We start from the raw sequence: 25296 nt of genomic DNA on the forward strand, positions 1-25296 counted from the left end.
CCTTTCCTCCACTTTAAAAAGGTTTCATTAAAATCAGGCTGAGTTATTTTTCTCTCTTTGATAATCAGGGCTTCTTGGCATAGTATTCAGGGCCTTTATCCTCAGGCATCCTTGCAGTCCATGCACTGTTCCCTCCTAGAACACTTAGGAATTCAACAGCTGCTTCAGGAAAGCTGAAACTTTGGAAGACAATATTTATGGTTGGATGGGCTGAAACTGTTAGTCTTTGGACAAGTATTTTGAAAAAAAATATTTACTGACTTCTAACAGTGTAATATATGCAAAAGGGAAGACTTGGAATAGCAGCAATTAGATTTTTTTATGGGGGGAAAAACCCTGAATTTAATTGTTTTTAAAAATTAAATTAAATTTTAGGAATTTAATATATAAAGACTTGGATTGTCACTTTTTGCTCTCAAGTAACAAAGCATTTTTGTGTGATTTTGAAAATGTCAACATTTTCCAAATATATATTATTCTGAAGAAATTGTTCATAAAATATTTTAGCAAATTTATGTAATGAGAAAACAACTACTTATATTATTAGTTACATTTAATAACTCCATTTTTCTGCTTCCGGAGTGATATATGCCATATAATATTTTGAGGTCATAAGACATAATACCATATCTCACTATTATTATTATTATTTTTTTTTTTTTGAGACGGAGTCTCGCTCTGTCGCCCAGGCTGGAGTGCAGTGGCGCGATCTCGGCTCACTGCAAGCTCCGCCTCCCGGGTTCACGCCATTCTCCTGCCTCAGCCTCCCGAGTAGCTGGGACTACAGGCGCCCGCCCCTGCGCCCGGCTAAATTTTTCTATTTTTAGTAGAGACGGGGTTTCACCATGGTCTGGATCTCCTGACCTTGTGATCCGCCCACCTCGGCCTCCCAAAGTGCTGGGATTACAGGCGTGAGCCACCACGCCCGGCCATATCTCACTATTTATGAAAAATATAATGCAATCTGCTTACTGTTTTCATTGAGTTAAAGGTTCAAATGTTTTAATTTTTTTAAAAATATTCTTCACTGGAAACTATTTTTCTTACCACATGTAGCAAGGTCTTATATGCATATTGCAGGGAAAATAATAATAATAATGCAAGACCTAGACAAGAACATACTAAATCATAAACATTGAAAGAGCACACAAATATTCAGACATAGGATGGTTATCCTCTCCCTAGTTTGACAATTGCTGAAGAAAAAACTTTCTCTTTTTTTTTTTTTTTTCTATTTTTACTCAGGTTTACATTTAAAATGTGAAAATCTTAACTTTCTGTGATGAGCATAGGATGTATTCTGGTTAAGCAGTGGGAATATGGCTGGAGAAGCAGACAGGAGCTATTGCACTGGGTTAAGGAAATTTATATTATGTCTTGTTAGCAATCATGAAAGATTATGCAAGAAAATGATGTATCTGTGTTTTCATTCAGAAATGTAACTCTTGAGTCACTGCGGAAGATGGATTAAAATTAAAGGCAATAAGAGGTAGAAGTTCTCCTACAATAGAAAATAATCTAGTCAGTAAATTGTAGTCTATAATAATTACAGACTACAATAATATAGGCAAGAGATGATTAAGGCCTACAATAAATAATAAGGTTTGAAGAGAGTTAGAATGTTTAGAGATATTTGAGATGAGTCACCAGACCTGATGACCCAAGATATGGGGTAAGGGTGAAAGGATAATTCAATGATTTCACATTTTGACTTGGGTGACTGGATGGATGAAAGTACGATGGAACAAACTAAGGAAAGAGCACTTCCTGGGGAAGAGAGTAGGCACTGTCATGGAGGTTTTTGTGTGACATACTAATGGGACATCCAGAAGACAACCAGTAAAACACAACTGAATAAAACCTTCCTTCTTCATGAGAGAATAGATATATTATTAGGGGGTCCTTCATTAAAATGTCTTGCTATGAAAGTTCAGTGTTTCTCCAGCTAGTGCTGGCACAGAGTACCATCTCAGAAAGAGTGCATTGGATTTGAAAGGCGAATGAATACATAAAGGAATGTATGCATTTACCTTGACCTCTCCCACACTGATTATAATTATTTCTCCATGCGTGTATTTCCTACCAGACTGAATTTCTTGAGAAGATGGCCTCGTATCTCCATAATCTAGCAAGTGACAAATGAGTAGAAAAAAATCAAATTGGTACATATTTGTTGAATAATTAATGAATGAGTTACTTTAGGAGTTAGTCACCCAGGTTGTCTCAGAGTTTACTATTTTGGGGGGACTAGGCAAGGTAATTTAGGAAAGTCATTGACTCTTTCCATTCCCTGTGGTACTTTATTAGTTTTCTAGGGCTACAATAACAAAGTACCACAGAATGGGTAGCTTGAACCACAGGTATTTATTTTCTCAGAATTCTAGATGTTGGAAGTCTGAGACAAAGGTATCAGCAGGCTTGGCTTCTTCTGAAGTCTCTCTTCTTGGCTTGTAAATAGTCATCTCCTCCCCATATCTTCACATGGTCTTCTTTTTGCACACATCCTCTTTTCCCTCTTTTCCTCTTTTCCTCTTCTTACATGGACACCAGTCGTACTAGATTAGGTCCCAGCCTAAGATCGCATTTTGACTTACTTTTCAAAGACTCTGTATCCAAATAGTTACATTTTGAGGTAATGAGGGTTAGGACTTCAACATATGAATTTTGAGGAGACACAATTCAGCTCATAACAGGTGCCATTTAGAAGTATTGAAATCTACATGCCCTCACCAGCAATGCTAAAGACATCTAAAGTTTCTGACTTAATCAGACATTATCAAGATAGCTGACTTGTAACCACCTTAATGTTTAAAATTTTCTAGTTCCTTGGTATTAGTGTACCATTCAATTGGAGAATATAAGATAGTTCACTAAGATTACTATGTGAATTTCTAAATATTTTTCTGAATACAAATTTAAAGTGTGCAAAGATAGAAAATGTATAAGGAAAACATAATATTTGAGTGAATCAAAATGTCACAAGAATATGCTGGATTCCTCAGAGTCAATGTAATTACTTGGCATGTTTTCTGTATTTCATAAAGGAAAGAACTCATATTTTTTAAAAACAAAAAATGGCACAATTAAAAATACTTCCATATTCAGTGTTCTTGTGTTAATGATGAAATGTGACTTAGGGAGCAAGGGATTATTCTGAAGAACCCATGCCCATGGGTTCTTCCCATGACCTCAGGGAAGACATTTCTAGTTAAGTTGAAGTTTCAGATGTTGAGCTATTGCACTGCATTTCAGACAAAAGTAAGGCAGAAGACGAAGAGAGGAAATCAGCCTCAGTGCATTTGGGGAAATGAATTACCGAAGAGTGGATATGACAGAATGGGTGAACCGGCTGTTGGCTTCACTGTTCACACCTTGCATTGGAAACAATGTTCTGCTTCTCATCAGAGGAAACTTGTGGGTCTCAGAAGAGTCATGAAACCAACTGTAATATCTAATTTCTTAGGTCACATTTGTCCTTAGATGCCTACGATTCTCCTCTTTTTCCTCAAATGAAGCAGTGTAAGCTCTTGGAACTCAAAATTTTCCCTGTTAAAGAAATCATCCTACTGTCACTTGTTAATTTCTTACATCTCTATAATAAAGAGCTCAAATTTAATTTTTCATTAATGTAAGCTTTTTTCTTTTTTGCATCTAATTTTACCAATAATGTAAGCTTTGGGAGAAGAGAATAAGTTTAACCTGCTCATTGGGCCAAACTAAAATTCCTTTTTCTCAATCCTTAGCCATTTTACATAAACTACATTCCATGTAGCAGCAGGATGGATCTAAAATCAGCATGTATGTCAAAGAGAAGAATATTCACGTAGAGTAATTTATACAGCGAGCCAATTTAAACACCTCATTTAAATTTTATGAAAATGGTTTTGCTTGTCCAGCAACTGGCTATGGAATAATGTTAGGAGGAGCTTATTTTCTGGCCCTAATTTCCCTTTTTTTTTTCCCCACACTGTTTAAAATCTAGCCTCCAGCACTCTTCCATCCAAACAACACAAAACAAAAATAATTTTCAAACTTAGGTAACTCCTTTAAGATAATACATTTCCCTTGCAAGATAATTGCCATTTGCTAAGGCAGAGGTGGTCTAATATACCTTCAAGTCTACTTGTAGGCTGTTAGACACTGAGGTTCATGTTGTTGCACCCTGCCTCCACTGTCTATTAGGAATTAAGGCTGCTGGGTGCACAGGAGCTTAATCCACAGATCCAAGTTGGGCACCAAATCTCTGATCAGAGTTTTTTAAAAAGGATAATTTATTTCTGTTTATCTTAGACTTCAAGTGGCTCTAAAAAATTTAACTCAAACTGAAGCAGGAGGGGGAATTAAAAGCTTGAGGTTGATCTAAGTTCCTTCAGTCTACAAATTCTATGGTTGATTTTATAGCTTAAAAATAACTGATGATCTTTCTCCTCTTACCTTTAAATGTTCTATATTGGCATAGCTCTTTCAAAGGCTGGCCTCTTGAAATCTTTCAAAAAAATGGTAAAACTTAAAGTCTTCTTAATGACTAACTTTCATAAGGTAGAAGGCAATCTCTACTTTGCCTTGTACAGATCCTAAAGAACAGATGCATGCAGGAGAGAGGCAGATAACTAGCATTTGGCTGCCAGGAAAGTGGACTCATTGGGAAGTCCCTCTGACTTCTGAGACTCAATCAAAAATGCAACTCACTGTTGAATTTGAAAACCGCAGCCAGGTCATCCCCATGTTGTAATAAGGAAGTCTTTATATTCTGATGACCATGGTGTTAAGCCTTGTTTGTACTTAGGCTTCCTTGCAACACTTTCACATTTCATCTTATTAAATGGTTGGGCCACCTTTAACTTTATACCCACTTTCTCCAGACTGCAGTGTTTGATCATAGATTTATAGATCATTTAACACAGGCGACAGCTATTTCACCAACAGCCTTGCTGTCATTAAGCAGCAGCTACTGTCAAAAGTTCAGGAACAGGCCCAGCAGGATGATGAAAAGAATCAAGACACAGTGCCTACCCAACTGTCACAACAACAGGAAGAAGCATCTGGTGCCCAGAACAGCCAGCAGAAAGGGCACCCACAATGGCGGGCCTGATTCCGTAGGCCTTTTGGAGTAGCTGCCCCTACCTCCCAGCTCTATCTCAAGGGACAAGCCAAATAATCCCATAAACTCCACAGAACACAAATCAGAAAGTTCTTTTGTTAGAAGCAGCCCCATGGAATCATCAGTCTCAGTATCAGAGGTTTTCCTGAAAATTGAGACAGCATTTCTTTGTGAATGTAGTCTTGAGTGGGGGGTGGGGGGGAATGTTTACCTTGCCAAAAAAAAAGTTTATTTTAAAGACATATGTCTTTGCTTCTTGGAATCCACATTCACAGTGGAAATGGAAAAATCTCTTTCCTTACATACTCATTTGTTATCTTTTGTTACATATTCATTCATTCGTTTTCACCATTTCTTAATACAGCTATGTCTTTGTCTGCAGCACTGTTTCCTGTCATACTGACATTGTGAGGACTAAATTAGAGAATGCATGCAAAGTCTCTTGAATGGGACCCAGAACCAAATATACCTTTGGTAAACGGCAACATTTTTCCTTTTCTTTCTTTCTTTTTTTTTTTTTTTTTTTCGAGACGAAGTCTCACTCTGTCGCCCAGGCTGGAGTGCAGTGGTGCCATCTCAGCTCTCTGCATCCTCCGCCTCCTGGGTTCACGCCATTCTCCTGCCTCAGCCTCCCGAGTAGCTGGGACTACAGGTGCCCGCCACCATGCCCAGCTAATGTTTTTGTATTTTTAGTAGAGACGGGTTTCACCGTATTAGCCAGGATGGTCTCTATCTCCTGACTTTGTGATCCGCCTGCCTTGGCCTCCCAAAGTGCTGGGATTACAGGCCTGAGCCACCACGCCCGGCCCTAGAAAGGATTCTTTCAAAAAATGTTGTGGGTTTTTCAAAAAAACCCATTCTTTCAAAAAAATGATGATGGAAGGCTCCAGGCCAGCCCACAAAATGATTACCTTTTTTGAATTTGAAACTGTGTAACCTTTCAGGAATAGATAGAAATAAATCCTGCTTTAAATATATTTTTAAAAATATCACTGAATGAAAAATAAATATCATTGTTAGCATCATGTACCTTTAACGCTGATTCTTGAGTAAAGCAGTAAGTTAAACACAAAAGTCTGCCATGAAAATTTTACAGTGAATACATTTAAGAATTTTGGGAGTACATAACTTTTTTTTGTATTTTAATGATGAACAAGTATTCTTTTAGTGTCATGTATTTATTTTCCTTTGATCCAAACTTGTATTTTTTGTCACAAAAAGGAAATGAGTAATTTAAGGATAATGAAGAGTACTATGTAGGTTACACATAGGAACCATGTCTTATTTGTTAATGCCAGTGCTAGCATATATCTGGAGATATGTGTGTATGTGTGTGTACACATATATAATCTATTATATGTAAAATCATTATATATAACATCTATACATGTTTGTATACATGTATACATATTGTATAGGTGTGTATATATGTCTCAGATGAAGAAATAGATAAACAGAAGATAGAGATATGTATGTGTACATATTATATAGGTGTGTGTATATATGTCACAGATGAAAAAACAGATAGATGATAGAGATAGCTAGCTCTCTCTAGCTAGCTAGATAGGTATGTCTGGTATTTGGTGATGAGCCCTTGGTTTAATAAATGAATTAAAGAATGAGGAAAGCATTTCCTCTAGTAAGCAGGCAAGAACAGAAGACAACAGAGAAAAAAGCTAAGCTAAAATTATATGAGTTCTCAATTGTGAAAGACTGAGAAGCACAGAGGAAAGAAGCTGTGAGAAATTACTCTTGGGTCAGGGTAAACAGACAGTACCAGAGATGCTCGGCAATTTAGCAGTTGTGCAACTTACGATAATTTGCAACGGCTAATAAAGCCACTGCCCACCTTACGAGGCCTTAAACCTGTGTTTCTTAAACTCTAATGTGCTTACAAATCACCTGGGTATCTTCAAAAAGCCTTTTGTCATGGTTCTGGGGTGGGTCTTGACATGCTGCATTTCTTACAACACCTATGTGATGCTAATGATGACTACACTGTGTAGCAAGGGTTTGAGACATATTATGTTATTTGACTGGTCCTTTGCATCTATTGTTGACTGGATGAAATGTCTAGAGTCAGGCTATCCCATGAGTGGTTCATGAGCTCAGTGTTGTCATCAAGAACCCAGAGTCTTTTCATCCTTCTGCTTTCATCTTAGCATGGTTTAACATACATTACTGCATGATCACACATGGCTGCTACTCTTGCACAATCAAATCCAAAGGTGGGAAGCAGACTGATATGTTTGAGAATATTACATTATTGTGTCTTCTTTCATCACAGAAAAAAACTTAGAAGGCTCACAATGTATTTCTCCTAATAACCAGATTCCCCTAATTGGCCACAAATTAATCATATGAACCAGTTTCTGTCAAAGAGACAGGTTGGAAAAGAAAGTAGCTAGACTTTTCAGTCTCTCTAGTGAAGAGTGGACAGGAGAAGGGGATGAGAATGGATGCTAGGTAACCAATAAACAGGTAATCCATAGGAACTTTTGTTATGGTTTTCCTCTGAAACAAGGTAGATGCTCTAAACCTCTGAGTCCATTCTTTATATTTCTAGAAATGTCTCTTGTTAATTTCTGGAAGAAGGTAGCTGGTGATTAAAATCATCTATTTTAAATTGCAGTGTTCAATGCAGTATAGGTTTAAATGGGCTTTATGTAAAATAAATGCGATATTCCTGGCTTTTGGCTAATGGGTGCTTATTCCTCTCCCTTAGTCTGTTTAATGTACCTTACTAGCTTAACCATTTGACACAGCTGTGCATCAGCTCTTCATAGCATATTTGTTCACAAAATACATAACAAAAATTGAAATCAAAGGCATGGTAAGAACGTAAAGTTGTTGAAAGGAATGGAACAGATGGTTAGAGCAAATTACTTGCTGTGTCAACTGACTTCAACTCTTTAGGTATTTGTTGTGGGAAATATACAATACTGCAGATGTTTCAAATGATTTATTTCAATGTCATGTTCAATAATTTATTATCACAAAAGGGAAACTCCAAAGAGAATAACTTAATACATGATCAATACATTTTAAGAAGTATAAAGAGAAAATATAAATGCTCTAAAGAAGGTAGTAAAACTTCAAATCATAGCAAAGTTTCATTTTTCACATACGTAGTTAACATCTCTCTTTGGACGAATTTTATTTGAAGAAGTTGACATTTTAGCAGCTAAAGAGCTACGCAAATAGAAGGTGTCAATGCAAGCAGATCCTCTGTAATGTAAGTGATCAATGTAGGTATGTTTCGAACTTTTTTCAATTTTGCAGGTCCTCTTTATGAACCGATGAGATTCTAAGGGATTTGTAAGAGAGTAATATAAAAAGGAAAGTGCTAATTTATATATTTTCATTGACAATTTTAATTTTCTTCTTCTGAGACAGTCTCACTCTGTCGCCCAAGCTGGAGTGTAGTGACACCAACATGGCTCACTGTAGCCTCAAACTTTCATGCTCAAGTGATCCTCCTACCTCAGTCCCAGAGTAGCTAGGACCACAGGTATGTGCCACCTTGTCCAGTTATTTATATGTATATATTTTTAGTAGAGACAGGGTCTCACTGTGTTGCCCAGCTTGGTCTCAAATTCCTGAGCTCAAGTGATGTACTCACCTTGGCCTCCCAAAGTGCTGGGATTAAAGGAATGAGCCACTGCACCGGGCCAGTTGTCAACTGTAATGTTTCAATAACTGAAATGTTCATTACTGCAATATAGGTTCACTGTGAAGGCAGATATGATGGTTGATTAGACTAGAATGAAAACAAAGGTATTTGATTTGCATGGACACTCGAATTATGACTATGGCCTGATAAATTACCTTCGTATTTTATAATAAAACATTTCTCTAGCAAAACAAATACTTGTGTTTGCCTGAAATAAGTACCATAGAACAAATACTAAATAGCTGTTTTGTTTGTCTACCATATTCTAGAATGAGTGTATAAGTTACAGTGGGGTAGTTTCTGATATTATAACAAACCAACCTAAAATCTCAGTTGACTAATACAGCAAAGTCTTTTTCCCATTAATGCTGCATGGCCATCTCTGCTTGGCAGAGGGTTCAGCTCATCAAAAGAACTCACAGAACTAGTTTTATGGAGAGTTCATTAGCCATTCTTCTAGGATTGCAGAAACAGAGTAAAAGGGGGCTTCACAAAATATTCATTTACTCTTAGACTCTGCTCTGAAACTGTATCACCTTCTACCTGGAGTAAACCAAACTGCAAAGGCTGAGGGCAGAGTCCCCAAGACTGTCCTATTTCTGACACCAGTGCAAGTTTAAGGAGTTTCTGAAACCATTCTCGGTTTCAGTAACTTGCTGGAAGTATTCAGAAAATTTGCTGAGAGCTAGTCTACTCATGGTTATGGTACATTACAGGGAAAAGGATACCAAATAGGACCCACCAAAGGAAGAGTTGCATGGGGCAGAGTCAAAGAAGGTTCCAAACTTAAAGCTTCTGTTGTCCTTAGGACACATTACCTTCCCAGCATCCATGAGTGACAATATGCATAGAGTATTGCCACACCAGGAACCTCACCCAGACTTTGGTGTACAGACTTTTTATTGGGACTTCATTGAACGGGTATGATTGATTAATTGTCCACGTGGTTGAACTGTTTCTAGCACCACCCCCAGAAGGTCAGTCTCACACCCCATGGTCTGAGAGGCCTCTATCATGAGTTACCTTGCTAGCATAAAATATTAGGTGGGGTTCAAGGGGCCCATCATAAATAATAAAGATACTTGAAATCGCAGAGGGAATTGTAAATATTTAGGACATTATTTCCTAGAAGCCAGGGAAAAGGCCAGATGTCTCTTTGGGCAAAGGCAAATTCTTTACTACGCATTTTCACTCACATTTTATTGGCAGGCTCATACTTGAGCCCAACATGGAAGAAAAATGTAACTTTCTTACATGAAGGGGATACATTTTGAATAGTAATAACGCAAACTATCACTTCAAAAATATAACCATTTTTAGTTAATGTCTTTTTTATTAGTAAAATTTGGTATAACTTAATTTACAAGTCCTGAGGATATAGTTTAATTGCTTTGATTACTGGAAAATTCCAGATTTCTTCACTGCTGATATCTGTTCCATTGGTTTGAGTGGTATATTCTGCAAATACATAACATCAGATAGTATTCTTAATTGTTACTTGTCTATTTTTATTTATTACTATTTATTTTTAGGATTTATAACTAAAATGAGCATCACCTTTTGCTCAGTCACTTAGTCCATCATGAATTTAATTAAGAAATATATATTAATGATCATCCTAAAAGGTATTCTGAGCACAGGGCTACAGCCATGAATAAGACAGACATAGTATTGATCTTCTTGGAATTTATGGTCTATCAACTTTAAATTCTCTGTGGTAAAAAGACATGGATATGGCCAAATAATATTGGAGGGATGAAATAATTAGCAAATTAACATTGGCAACCATCATAATAATTTATTAAGGTAAACATTAATGAATGTTAAACCAATTGGGTAAAAATTAGATGTGAAGTAAGATAGTTACTTATTCTCAAAGTATATCTCCACAATATATTTGTTAATTACAAATAGAAAAATAATAATATTGGAAAAATATGACAGACACCACCTTAACCAAGTACGGTTAACATTGTAAGTAATGTGATAAGCATCATATGGCTTATGAGAGGATGCACTAAAGACCAGGATCACTTCTTTCACATTGCTACCAAAGTTTATATTTGTGCCTAGCTATGAGAAAATATCAGACAAAACTAAATTGAGGGCATTCTTTACAATAAATAGACTAATCCCTTAAAAAATGAAAAAGTTAAAATGTCAAAGAGAGATAGAGCCACATTTGGAAGAGCAGAGAAAGGACCTTCAAAAATATGCTCTTTCATAAAATAAATAAGATGAATGAAAAAAATGTGAAAGTAATATTTTAGAACTCTGTAAATTAAACAAAGGCTTGCAACAATATGCAGAGTTTTTATTTTTTAAAAAAAAGATAGATGAATTGCAAACGATGACATTTGAACTTGCCATATTCTCACCCTTCTATTTCTACTCTTTGGTAGCCTTAGATTCTTGCAGTCACAATAGTCATGAAACTAGCAGTCTAAAAGCTACTGGATGAAGCAGAATTGTTCCTCAAAAGCCGGTTCACAGAGAAGTGTCATTATTTAACCTGTCTGGCAGTTTCCTGGATCCCTCACTTGCAGAGCCTGCCTTTACTTGACCTGACTTAGAATTTACTCCTGCAAACAACCTTTTTTTCCCAGCATTAAAAAAACCAAACCAAAACAAAAAACAATCAACAGGCATTGTTAAACCTTGTAGCTGCCTGAGGAGATAATAATAGCTGGGGCCATCAGAAAGTTGGCAAAGCACTTAAAAGAGAAAAAAAAAAATGTGGAATGAGATGTTCATAGGATACTTTGAAAAATACCTTCATATTCCTGAGTATTTAGAAAGCTATGTGCATGTGCAAGCTTGTAGTTATGCCTGGGTAACACTGAGAAGGTTGCAGTCTCTCACTTAGGGCTAACCTTGAGGCTCTGAGGCAGCAGGAAATGAAGGCTGATGGAAAGTTTAAGGGATTCCCCATAACATACACAGAGCTCCTTGGCTAAGCTGAGAGATTTATTAATTCAAGACATTTAAGGAAATGTATGTCCAATCATTAACTGACCACTGTATTAGAGTTCTCCAGAGGGTCAGAACTAATAGGATATGTATGTGTGTGAGAGTGTGTGTGTGTGTTATATATAATAGGATATATATTATAATAGGGCATATATAATAGATATAGTTTTGTGTGTGTGTGTGTGTATATATATATATATATATATGAGTTTATTAAGTGTTAAGTCACATGATCACAAGGTCCCACAATAGGCCATTTGCAAGCTGAGGAGCAAGGAAGCCATTCTGAGTCTCAAAGCTGAAGAACTTGGAGTCCAATGTTCCATGACAGTAAGCATCCAGCACGGAGGCAGGACTAGATTGCAGCTCTGACTTGGATGGACAGAGCAGTGTGTGGAGGCTCGCTACATCAAGGGAATAGCCTGTGGGAAAAAATATCTGAACAATAGTCTTCAGCCCTAGACCTTCCCTCTGACAGAGCCTACCCAAATGGGAAGGAACCAGAAAACCAACCGTGGTAATATGACAAAAGAAGGTTCTTTAACACCCCCAGATAATCACACTAGCTCACCAGCAATGTATCCAAGAAGAAATTCCTGATTTATCTGAAAAAGAATTCAGGAGGTTAGTTATTAAGCTAATCAGGGAGGCACCAGAGAAAGGCAAAGCCCAATGTAAGGAAATTTAGAAACAGGTATGAGTGAAGGGAGAAATATACAATGAAATAGATAGCATAACTTTAAAAAAAAACTTCAGGAAACAATGGACACACTAATAGAAATGTAAAATACTCTGGAAAGTCTCAGGAATCAAATCAAGCAAGCAGAAGAAAGAACTTTAGAGTTCACAGGTAAGGTTTTCAAATTAACCCAATCTAACAAAGACAAAAAAGAACAAGAAAATATGAACAAACCTTCAAGAAGTCTGGGGTTATGTTAAATGAACAAACATAAGAATAATCAGTGTTTCTGGGGAAGAAGAGAAATCTAAAAGTTTGGAAAATATATTTGAGGGAATTATCAAGGAAAACTTCCCTGGCCTTGTTAGAGACCTAGACGTCCAACTACAAGAAGCTCAAAGAACACCTGGGAAATTTATTGCAAAAAGATCAACACCTAGGCACATTGTCATCAAGTTATCTAAAGTTAAGATGAAGGAAAGAATCTTAAGAGCTGTGAAACAAAAACACCACATAACCTATAAAGGAAAACCCATCAGATTACAAGCAGGTTTCTCAGCAGAAACCCTACAAGCTTGAAGGGATTGGGGCCTATCTTCAGCTTCCTCAAATAAAACAATTATCAGCCAAGAATTTTGTATTCAGTGAAACTAAGTTTCATATGTGAAGGGAAGATATAGTTTTTTCCAGACAAACAAATGCTGAGAGAATTCACCACTACCAAGCTACCACTACAAGAACTGCTAAAAGGAGCTCTAAATCTTGAAACAAATCCTGGAAAACCATCACAACAGAACCTCTTTAAAGCATAAATCTCACAGGACCTAAAAAACAAAAATACAATTAAAAAAACAAAAACCAAAAACCAAGATATACAGGAAACAGAAAGCACAATCAATAGAATGGTACCTCACATCTGAATACTAACTGAATGTTAATGGCCTAAATGCTCCACTTAAAAGATACAGAATTCCAGAATGGATAAGGATTCACCAACCAACTATCTGCTGCCTTCAAGAGACTCACCTAACACATAAGGATTCACATCAACTTAATGTAAAGGGGTGGAAAAAGACACTTCATGCAAATGGACAGCAAAAGCAAGCATGAGTAGCTATTGTTATATCAAACAAAACAAACTTTTAAAGCAACAGCAATTAAAAAAGGCAAAGAGAGACATAATATAATGATAAAAGGCCTTGTCCAAGAGGAAAATATCACAATCCTAAAAATATATGCACCTAACACTGGAGATCCCAAATTTATAAAACAATTACTAACAGACCTAAGAAATGAGATGGACAACAACACAATAATCATGGGGGACTTCCATACTCCACTGACAGCACTAGACAGGTCATCAAGACAGAAAGTCAACAAAGAAACAATGGATTTAAGCTATACCCTGGAAAAAAAGAACTTTAACAGATATATACAGCACATTCCTTCCAACAACCACAGAATATACATTCTACTTAACAGCACATGGAACTTTCTCCAAGATGGATCATATGACAGGCCACAAAATGAGCTTCAATAAATTTAAGAAAATTGAAATTATACTCTCTCAGACCACAGTGGAAGACAACTGGAAATCAACTCCGAAAGGAACTTTCAAAACTATGCAAATACATGGAAATCAAATAACCTGCTCCTGAATGATCATTGGGTAAAAAATGAAATGAAGATGGAAATCTAAAATTCTTCAAACTGAACAATAGTGTCACAACCTATCAAAACTTCTGGGATACAGCAAAGGCAGTGCTAAGAGGAAAGTTCATAGCCCTAAATGCCTACATCAAAAAGTCTGAAAGAGCACAAACAGACAATCTAAGGTCACACCTCAAGGAACTAGAGAAACAAGAAGAAACTGAACCCAAACCAAGCAGAAAAAAGAAAATAACCAAGATCAGAGCAGAACTAAATAAAATTGAAATAAACAAATGGAAAATACAAAAGATAAAACAAAAAGCTGGTTCTTTGAAAAGATAAGTAAAATGGATAGACCATTAGCAAGATTAACCAAGAAAAGAAGAGAAAAATCCAAATAAACTCAGTAAGAAATGAAATGAGAGATATTACAACTGACACCATAGAAATACAAAAGATCATTCAAGGCTACTGTGAACACCTTTATTCATATTAACTAGAAAATCTAGAAGAGATGGATCAATTCTTGGAAAGATACAACCCTCCTAGCTTAAATCAGGTAGAATTAGATACTCTGAACAGACCAATAACAAGCAGCAAGATTGAAATGGTAATTTAAAAATTACCAACAACAAAAAAAAGGTTCAGGACCAGACGGATTCACAGTAGAATTCAACCAGACATTCAATCCTACTGACACTATTCCACAAGATAAAGAGCAAACCCACCTTAAATCATTCTATCAAGCCACTATCACTCTAATGCCAAAACCAGGAAAGGAAATAACCAGAAAAGAAAACTACAGACCAATATCCCTGATGAACAGAAAGGCTAAAATTCTTAATAAAATACTAGGTAACTGAATCCAACAATATATTAAAAAGATAATCCACCATGATCAAGTGGGTTTCATTCAAGGGATATAGGGATGACTTAACATACTCAAATGAATAAATATGTTACACAACATAAAGAGAATTAAGAACATAAATCACATGAGCATCTCAAAAGATGAAGAAAAAGCATTTCACAAACTCCAGCATTGTTTTATGTTTAAAACTCTCAGCAAAATTGGCATAGAAAGGACATACCTCAATGTAATAAAGGCCATGTATAACAAACCCACAGCCAACATAATCCTGAATTGGGAAAAGCTGAAAGCATTCCCTCTGAAAACTGGAATAAGACAAGGATGTCCACTCTCACCACTCCTCTTCAACATAGTACTAGGAGTCCTAGCCAAAGCAATCAGAGAAGAGAAAGGAATAAAGGGCATCTAAATTGGTAAAGAGAAAGTCAAACTGCTGCTGTTTGGTGATGATATGATTGTTTACCTAGAAAATCTTAAGGATTCCTCCAGAAAGCTCATAGAACTGATAAAAGAATCAGCAAAGTTTCCAGATATAAAATTAATGTACACCCACAGTGACCAAGTGAAAATTAAATCAAGAACTCAAACCCTTTTACAATAGCTTCAAAAAACATAAAATACTTAGGAATATATCTAATCAAGAAGGCAAAAGACCTCTACAAAGAAAACACTGCTAAAACAAATCACAGATGACACAAACAAATGTAAACACATCCCATGCTCATGGATGGGTAGAATCAATATTGTGAAAATGGCCATGTCACCAAAAGCAATCTACAAATTCAGTGCAATTCCCATCAAAATACCACCATCATTTTTCATGGATTAGGAAAAACAATTCTAAAATTCATGTGGAACCAAAAATGGGCCTGCATAGCTTAAGCAAGACTAAGCAAAAAAAAAAAAAAAAAAAAAAAAACACAAAAAACAAACAAATCTGGAGGCATCACATTACCTGATTTCAAACTATACTATAAGGCCATAGTCACCAAAACAGCAAGATACTGGTATACAGATGGACACATAGACCAGTGGAACAGAATAGAGAACCCAGAAATAAACCAAAATACCTAAAGTGAACTGATCTTCGACAAAGCAAGCAAAAACATAAAATGGGGAAAGGACCCCCTTTACAACAAATGGTGCTGTGCTAATTGGCTAGCCACATGTAGGAGGATGAAAGTGGATCTTCATCTCTTACCTTATATAAAAATCAACTCAAGAAGGATTAAGGTCTTAAATCTAATACCTGACACTATAAAAATTCTAGAAGACAACATTGGAAAACCCCTTCTAGATATTGACTTGGGCAAGGATTTCATGACCAAGAACCCCAAAGCAAATGCAATAAAAACAAAGATAAATTGCTGGGGTTTAATTAAACTAAAGAGCTTGAACACTTGTGTAACATGTAAAGAGGCTTAATCTAGGAGGTTTCCCACAACATTTGATACATTTGGCTTGCATATTAATAGCTTCCTCAACAATAATTTACATTCTGACTATTGGAAAGATTTTTCACTTCAAGGAAATAGATCCCTAATATGATGTTAGACATTTGTGAGAAAGAGAATTTGCATTATCAGATTCGCAGCAAATAGTATTGTGTTTATATTCTGGGATGTACCTGTAAGTGGAAATAGCACATCATATCTCAAATTTAATAGCTTCTCGAGAAAATGGGGATGTGAGAGAATAGTTTGGCAACAGTGGATCTCATACTTAAAGAAACCTACTTAATATCAATATTCTATATAGTTTACTTATACCTATGACATTGAGCTCTCACATTGAAAAATAAAGGAATAGGCACATTTTGAACATAGTATATTAGTCTTAACTATAGAAAAACAAAGCTGTTTCCTTTGGAAACATTTTAACTTATTACAGATTTTTAAGTAACTATAATTGCTTTGTGAGTTATGACAAGATAAAACTTAACAAAAATCTCTAAATTATGTCTGCTTGTTTATTGTGATTAGACACAAGAAGAGGTTACTGGCTGTTAAAATTCTTTATTGGCCCTTCTAGAGTTCCTGGAACTTTTCATCTATTAATAAATACCCTTAGCTCGAATGTAACTATGACAAATGATCATTGGCATATCTGTCTGTTTCCAGTAATTGAGTAGGCAGTTTATAACTCCACATACTATAGATTGGTTGTGCTATAACAATCTAATCATATTAATACCATTCATTTACATTACCATCTTTTGATTGTGATGACTTCTTGGCTTCTGGCAAATATGTAAGAAATTACTTAATCCACACAGTACAAATACAATAGTCTTCTAGATTGCTGCCACAATCAACATGTTCAGAACATAAGGAATTTTAAATCTGTCTTCAAGAGAACTGAATTTCTAAAATTTTGATTCCAAAAGTGGTTACTTGGATCACACTACTAGAGTGATCAATCTGAACCAGTTACCATTATTGAGTTCAGAGTCTTTTTTTCACTTATGAAATGAAGAGATTATATTCAATATTATTTTGTGTACCTCCTAGCTTTAAAATTCTATGACTATAGGATTCAAAAGATGGTAACACATACATTAATAATATCCTTGTATATTAACACATGTGGAAACACAAGAATATTTAAATTTGGATAAATTTGGCCTTACATGAGTTTAAAATTGAGAAAACACTTACTACTAAACTTTTACTCTTGAAAACTGTTAAATTGATATCTAAATATAAAACTTTCTTAAAATATTTCTTCAATTTTGCCAAAAATTTAATTATTTTTCAATATATTACTATGTAGCATATTATATGCCAGAAAATGATTAATAAAACTTGAAATCAGCTAGTAATTTCATTAAGTTAAGTGAAATGGGAAATCAGTGGCACAAAAGGTGAAAAGTAAATGCCTCTTTCATGTTCTCATTTAACTCGTAAATAATGCAATTAGAGCTTTGTCTTAAATGTTTATTGAGACCATGCTCTCTCATTGAGAACTTTCAGATTTTGCTCTCCTAGTCCTTAAATATTCATTTTCATTAATATAGTTTTGGCATGAGTAATAAAATATAAATGAATCCAAGCTCTGAGAAGGAACTGTGAAACAGTTCTTGTGTTTCTTAAAGTATTTCCCTCCAAATTAATTTAAATTGGCTCTGGAATGAGCACTGAAAATTTGCTTAAGGACCATAAGAGAAAGGTAATTATAAATGGCAGAGCATCTGACTTAGGGGAGCTGTCTGGTGGGGTGCTTGGTGTTCATCCAAGTTTTCTCTAACAACTTTATTAATTATCTGGAAGAAGAAATAAACAGCATGCTAATTAAATTTGCAGCTGATAATAATTGGGATATGTTGCCAACTCCAATGCAAAAAAAACAAAAAAAAAAGACAGGAAGAAAGAAATGAAATAATGAAAAGTAGGATGGGATTGATCTTTATTTATGGCCAGAAATATTAAAAAAACAAGAATGAAATGATAAATATAATAGAGAAAAAGAATAGAATGAAGAATCTTAGTCATAAATCCATGAAAATACATTAACACTTTAAAGATTTATAATGTAGATATTACTTAAAAAATAAATACTGTAATCTTGAATGGGGTAGAAAATGCACATGGCCATCTGTAATGCTTGCATATGTAAAATCAGTAAATTTTGCACATGAGGGAAACCCTATCACAAAAGACAAATGAAATTTTAGTGGCTGAGATTTGGAGAAATCAATATAATGATAAGTGTAAGAGTGTTGTTTATTCAACGGAGTCACTTTGGGGCTTTCTTCTACTTAATCTCCATTTGAACACTTTGTCGTCAACCTTTATATAGTCTTTACCTATTCTTGAAGGCAAGCTGTAGAAATTTTTTAGGATCCAAAATTATTTCCTATTTGATGAACAATTGTATATTATGACATTTATCAAGCATACTGTCAAGGTTCTTTGCTCACAGAATAGTTTCTAGCAGATATTTGAGCTTAAATAGCCAGAAAATACAAGAGAAAACTAAAAGAATAGCAGGTAAATAGAACCTACAAGGACAGGTTTCAGTCAAATTGCAGTTTTTTCTTTCCTTACTTTTCATAATGTATTATTCTAGTCATGATATACATATTACAGGAAGATTTCATAAATTCCTATAGTGTTTTAAAAATGGATCCTTTACAGTCCTTATCACATTACATTTCAAGCATTTATTTGTTTCTCTTCACTATATGTGAGATCCTTAAGGATAGAAATTGTATCTTAAACATTTTTGCAATCTTCAGCCTCAAGGGCCATGCCCTGTTTCTAATAAATGCTCAGGTAAAGTTAACTGAATACATACTGCATGGTGATTTGGAAACCTCTCTTGATTGCTTATAAGCTCTGTTACATTAAGTAGATTGTTACCTCTTTGAGTCTCAGTCTTCTTATTCCTAAATATGGAGAAAATATTTTACATGGATTTAGAAAAATCTGCATATAAAATATATGGCCTAGCTCATAAAATCCTATTTCCCCTCCTTTTTTTTTTCTTTTTGTAAATGAATCTCAACAAAAACAATCTAGGTGGAGATTTCTGCTCCCTAAAATAAATTGGTTCAGTAAAAAATTATTTCAAATAGTTATGAATAGCAGTACTTTAAAAGAATTAAATGCATCTAAGAAAATTGGGCCCTGTATTTTTTAACATTAAGCTTTGTCTTGAAACTTGCAGTTTTCTTTTAAAATTTTCTCCAAATTCTGTGTTCAACTTTATATGCATTGTTAAGTAAGTGTTAAGTGACTTATCTTGACTTCTCATAATGATAATATGTGAAAAGATCTTATGATTTATGTATTTTGGAATTTTAAGACAATTATTACTTAGAACACTATATGACCACTCCATAAAAATACACATCACCATAAAATAACTGCATATGGAGTATTTAATCCTGAACTCCCGAAGATGAAAAGTGAAAGTAGTTACAATAATCATTATTTTCAATTTTATGTAGTTAAGTGGTTTTATACAAAAAAATTAGCCTTCCAAATGACATAGTTATAATGCGTTAATGGTAGCCTAACGTGTTATTACATTATGCAACATAATTTCATGGATATTATGTATGGCATTTTAGAAACTCATGTACTTACAGTTATTAGAAGATACTCATTTTTTTTCAGACCATATTCTTCTTAACCCTATTACTTAATGTAATCCTTGAGTGGTTTCTCTGCCTTTTGATAAGAGGTCTTTGTATGGATTGCATAACCTACTTTCTAACAGTTTAACTTATACTCCCCAATTTCTGCATTATCATCTTTTTGTCTTATTCTTATTTTCAACGAAATATTAAGAATATTGTCTTAAAATGATCCCAAAGTCAAGAAATAGCTGTGGCCCAATGTATTTATTTTTTAAATAAAGGCTTTGTTTTAAAAGTTGGCCACTTATATAATAATACATTTGAATGGAATTAGATATTTCTTTTATCTTTGTTAACACAAAAAGTAGTGCTTTATTCCCTATAATTCATTCAATTATGTAATAGAAAATTATCATTTCTCAGGCCGGGCGCAGTGGCTCACACCTGTAATCCCAGCACTTTGGGAGGCCGAGGAGGGCGGATCACGAGGTCAAGAGATGGAGACCATCCTAGCCAACATAGTGAAACACTGTCTCCACTAAAAATACAAAAATTAGCTGGGCATAGTGGTGTGTACCTATAATCCCAGCCACTTGGGAGGCTGAGGCAGGAGAATCGCTTGAACCCGGGAAGCAGAGGTTGCCGTGAGTCGAGATCGTACCACTGTACTCCAGCCTGGTGACAGAGAGAGACTCCATCTCAAAAAAAAAAAAAAAAAAAAAGAAAGAAAGAAAGAAAGAAAATTATCATGTCTCAAGAGGTAAATTTACATTCAGATAAGTTTACCACTTGCTGGTTTTTGAGAGACTGTGCACAAAGTGTTTACACATACAGACCTTTTCTTCAAACAGATCTGGATTCAAATCTCATATTTGACACTAAATTCCTGTGTGAATTTAGGCAAGTTAATCTCTCCTAGACTCACTTTATCTATAAAAGAAACTTTGTATTTATCACCCAAAGCTATTTAAAAGAATCCATTGAAATAAGATAGCTAAGATGTGTAGCACATGGTAGTTTTTTAGGATATGGTAACAGATATTATTACTCTAATTAACAATTTGGTAGTACTACCAAGGTAATACTACCAAGGTAAACAAAGAGTTCATAGTCTTATGAAGTAAGAGCTAAGATAATCACATAATCCGGTTATATTAAAGTCTGCTTTTAAGGAGTGCCATCTAGCACTCACATAAATGAAAAACTGAAAACACAGATTAAATATTATTATTAACTTCAATGTAAGCCAGCGAAATAATTATTGTAATCAATATATAAGCAAAGACTGGATATTTGGAAGAAAGGAATTGAATGATTTTGGTTGAGGAGGTAAAAAGTTTATATGTTTGAATTTGGAGAATAAGCAGGAATTTAGCAATTTGAGAAGATTGGGGAGGTATTTCAAAGCAAAGAGAAAACTAAAAAGTCATGAAGGCACTAAAATTATCTAACATTTGCAAAGTTAAATTTTTCAGTATTCTATGAATGAGAAGTGTAGGGTTTAGGAAATAGAACAAAAAATGGTGGAGAGGTACATTGGGTGACATTGGTGCATGATAAAATATATGTGACATTGTTTTCTGCAGGACATGGGAGATATGTGATGATCAAAACCATTCAAAAATGATTTAAAAATACATTTCTGTGTTTGCATGTGTAAATGGTATGTTTGTCTGTGAAGTTGTGGTAAAGTTTTAGATTCTGTTCCCAAGAGTCCAGAGCCTGGCCTTGAGCATCTTACACTCTATTAGGACATTGCAATAAATGACGTACCTATAAAAAGTGGTCTCACAATGGCCAACATGTTTGGAATGATAAGTTAGAAGGCAGAAGTACTGGTACCAAAACAGAGATATAGACCAATGGAACAGAACAGAGTCCTCAGAAATAATACCACACATCTACAACCATCTGATCTTTGACAAACCTGAGAGAAACAAGAAATGGGGAAAGGATTCCCTATTTAATAAATGGTGCTGGGAAAATTGGCTAGCCGTAAGTAGAAAGCTGAAACTGGATCCTTTCCTTACTCCTTATACGAAAATTAATTCAAGATGGATTAGAGACTTAAATGTTAGACCTAATACCATAAAAATCCTAGAGGAAAACCTAGGTAGTACCATTCAGGACATAGGCATGGGCAAAGACTTCATGTCTAAAACACCAAAAGCAACGGCAGCAAAAGCCAAAATTGACAAATGGGATCTCATTAAACTAAAGAGCTTCTGCACAGCAAAAGAAACTACCATCAGAGTGAACAGGCAACCTACAGAATGGGAGAAAATTTTTGCAATCTACTCCTCTGACAAAGGGCTAATATCCAGAACCTACAAAGAACTCAAACAAATTTACAAGAAAAAAACAAACAACCCCATCCAAAAGTGGGCAAAGGATATGAACAGACATTTCTCAAAAGAAGACATTCAGACAGCCAACAGACACATGAAAAAATGCTCATCATCACTGGCCATCAGAGAAATGCAAATCAAAACCACAATGAGATACCATCTCACACCAGTTAGAATGGCGATCATTAAAAAGTCAGGAAACAACAGGTGCTGGAGAGGATGTGGAGAAATAGGAACACTTTTACACTGTTGGTGGGATTGTAAACTAGTTCAACCATTATGGAAAACAGTATGGCGATTCCTCAAGGATCTAGAACTAGATGTACCATATGACCCAGCCATCCCATTACTGGGTATATACCCAAAGGATTATAAATTATGCTGCTATAAAGACACATGCACACGTATGTTTATTGCGGCATTATTCACAATAGCAAAGACTTGGAATCAACCCAAATGTCCATCAGTGACAGATTGGATTAAGAAAATGTGGCACATATACACCATGGAATACTATGCAGCCATCAAAAAGGATGAGTTTGTGTCCTTTGTAGGGACATGGATGCAGCTGGAAACCATCATTCTTAGCAAACTATCACAAGAACAGAAAACCAAACACCGCATGTTCTCACTCATAGGTGGGAACTGAACAATGAGATCACTCGGACTCAGGAAGGGGAACATCACACACCGGGGCCTATCATGGGGAGGGGGGAGGGGGAGGAGGGAGGGGGGAGGGATTGCATTGGGAGTTATACCTGATGTAAATGACAAGTTGATGGGTGCAGCACACCAACAAGGCACAAGTATACATATGTAACAAACCTGCACGTTATGCACATGTACCCTACAACTTAAAGTATAATAATAATAAATAAATTAAAAAAAAAAAAAAAAAAAAAAAAAAGAAGGCAGAAGTGGTCTGGACAACTGGGATAAGACAGTACTTGCAAGCCAAACAAAGGATTCACTTTTCAGTGGCCACAGAAAAAGGATAGTGTTGCTCCTGGCTTCAGTATTCTCTGTTAGCCAGTAGTCCTTAATACCAGAATGCCAGTTTCATCGGAGTTTTGTCTTTTCATTCTCTCCTTCAGGCCACTGTGCATTTTGTGCTACTCCTTTCCTTACATGCTTGGAAATGGGAAGGAAATGCCTGAAATGGAGGATGACTCAAGTAACAATATTAAGTAATCAACTCAGGGTATTGAATCAATTTGAGCTTTAAATTAGAGTCCCATAGTTTGCTTCTTACTTGGTGGGCATGATGCCTCAGTTTCCTCATCTCTATACGGTTTCTTTGGGAATTAAATAATACATGCAAAGAACCAAGCATAATTCCTACCGTATAGTATGTATTCAATATTATTAACATTTATTATCATCTTAGTGGTAAAAGCACTAGACTAGACATTGGAAGGCCTGGTTTCTTCTGTCTTTGCTACTTACTAACTGAATAAATTGGGGCAAGACATTTAACACCTCTGATTCTCAGATCTAAGTCTGTTAATATCACTGATACCTCAAGAATGTGTTGTGAAGAGCAAATAAATGGTTTATAGGACTGTTCAGATGTGCAATGCCATTTTAACCATAGAAAGTTTTACAAAGGGTAAGACATTGTTTTCATCAAAATCGCTGTTAATAATAGTAAAACCCAGCAACCAAGCTTATTTGGAGGGTCACAGATTAAGGTCTGGTTGTTACAGAGCTAGTGACCCTGAGCCAGTAGATGTCAGCACATCAAGAAGAATATTAAGCTCTTTATATTGTGAAGCTTGCAAATTACCAGGTTTTGCCCACTTTGACTCCAACAACTTCAACTTCAGTAACCATATAATCCAAATATCTGACGACAACAAAACCGGAGCGATGTCTTAACTTTGTGAACAAAGCAGTAATGGTCTTCCCTAAATAGCTATCATTCCTCAGCAAGAATTATCTTCACTCTTACTCAGTACAGCTTAAGGGTATAGTCTTTGTGTCTCTTGTCTGAGTCTAATGCCATACATTGAAAAGGGTGGGCCTACTTATGTCAGAATCCCAGCTAATCTTCCTACCATAATATATATATATATATTTTAAGTTAAGGATCAGTTCCCAGAATTAGTGGAGTAAATGTAAACCAGTCTTTGGCCAGAATTCCATTTTTTTCCTGGCCCTCATAAACCCTAACTCTAGAAAGAGGACCATGATGAAGCTTTGGATTTCTGGCTACTAACATCAACTTTTGAACACTGTGTTAAATAGTCCTTAGAATTCACTACTATTGTGCTTTCCCACAGGGAGCTTCTTTTGTAAAAGGACTTTGCCATGGTGTTATAATATCTTACCTCCCACATACCTGGCCACGTCTTCGGTCAGTAGGTTCAGATTTGAATGGATCTTCAGTTCAGTTCTTGGATTGGAACAAAAATATAGTGACTTTTTACTTGAGCAACTGCCCTCGGCCTCTTTCTTGTCGATTCATGTTTTTTTTCTAGTTATAGATAGAAAGAAGGATTCTCATTGTTAACCTGTTTATTTTGCCCCTAGTAATTTCATGCACTATTAACCACCTCCACAACTCCTATGTATCGAACTCACTTGGCTGCTCCTCCAACCTTCCCAGTTGTTACAACAACTGAGACCCCAGCTTTTGAAGGTTAAGTACCACCACCTGGCCTCTTGTACTTCAGGGCACCGTTATCCTTATGGAGGTTAATGAACCCAGTTCTGTGATTACCTCTGCTGCTAACAGCCTTGGCCTATAGAGAGACCCAACTCTGAACTTCCCTTCCAACCAGTATTTCTGATGGCCTTGATAAAACGTATGTCCTCCAGGTCCTGCTGGGGAATATAATCCTCTGATGAATCTTCTATTCAAACTTGTCTAGTTCCTTCAGCCATATAGCGTCATTCAGGGTAACTCAGTATTTCCAGTT

This window comes from Macaca nemestrina, chromosome 11 (genome assembly GCF_043159975.1).
Source record: "Macaca nemestrina isolate mMacNem1 chromosome 11, mMacNem.hap1, whole genome shotgun sequence".
Classification (NCBI taxonomy): domain Eukaryota; kingdom Metazoa; phylum Chordata; class Mammalia; order Primates; family Cercopithecidae; genus Macaca; species Macaca nemestrina.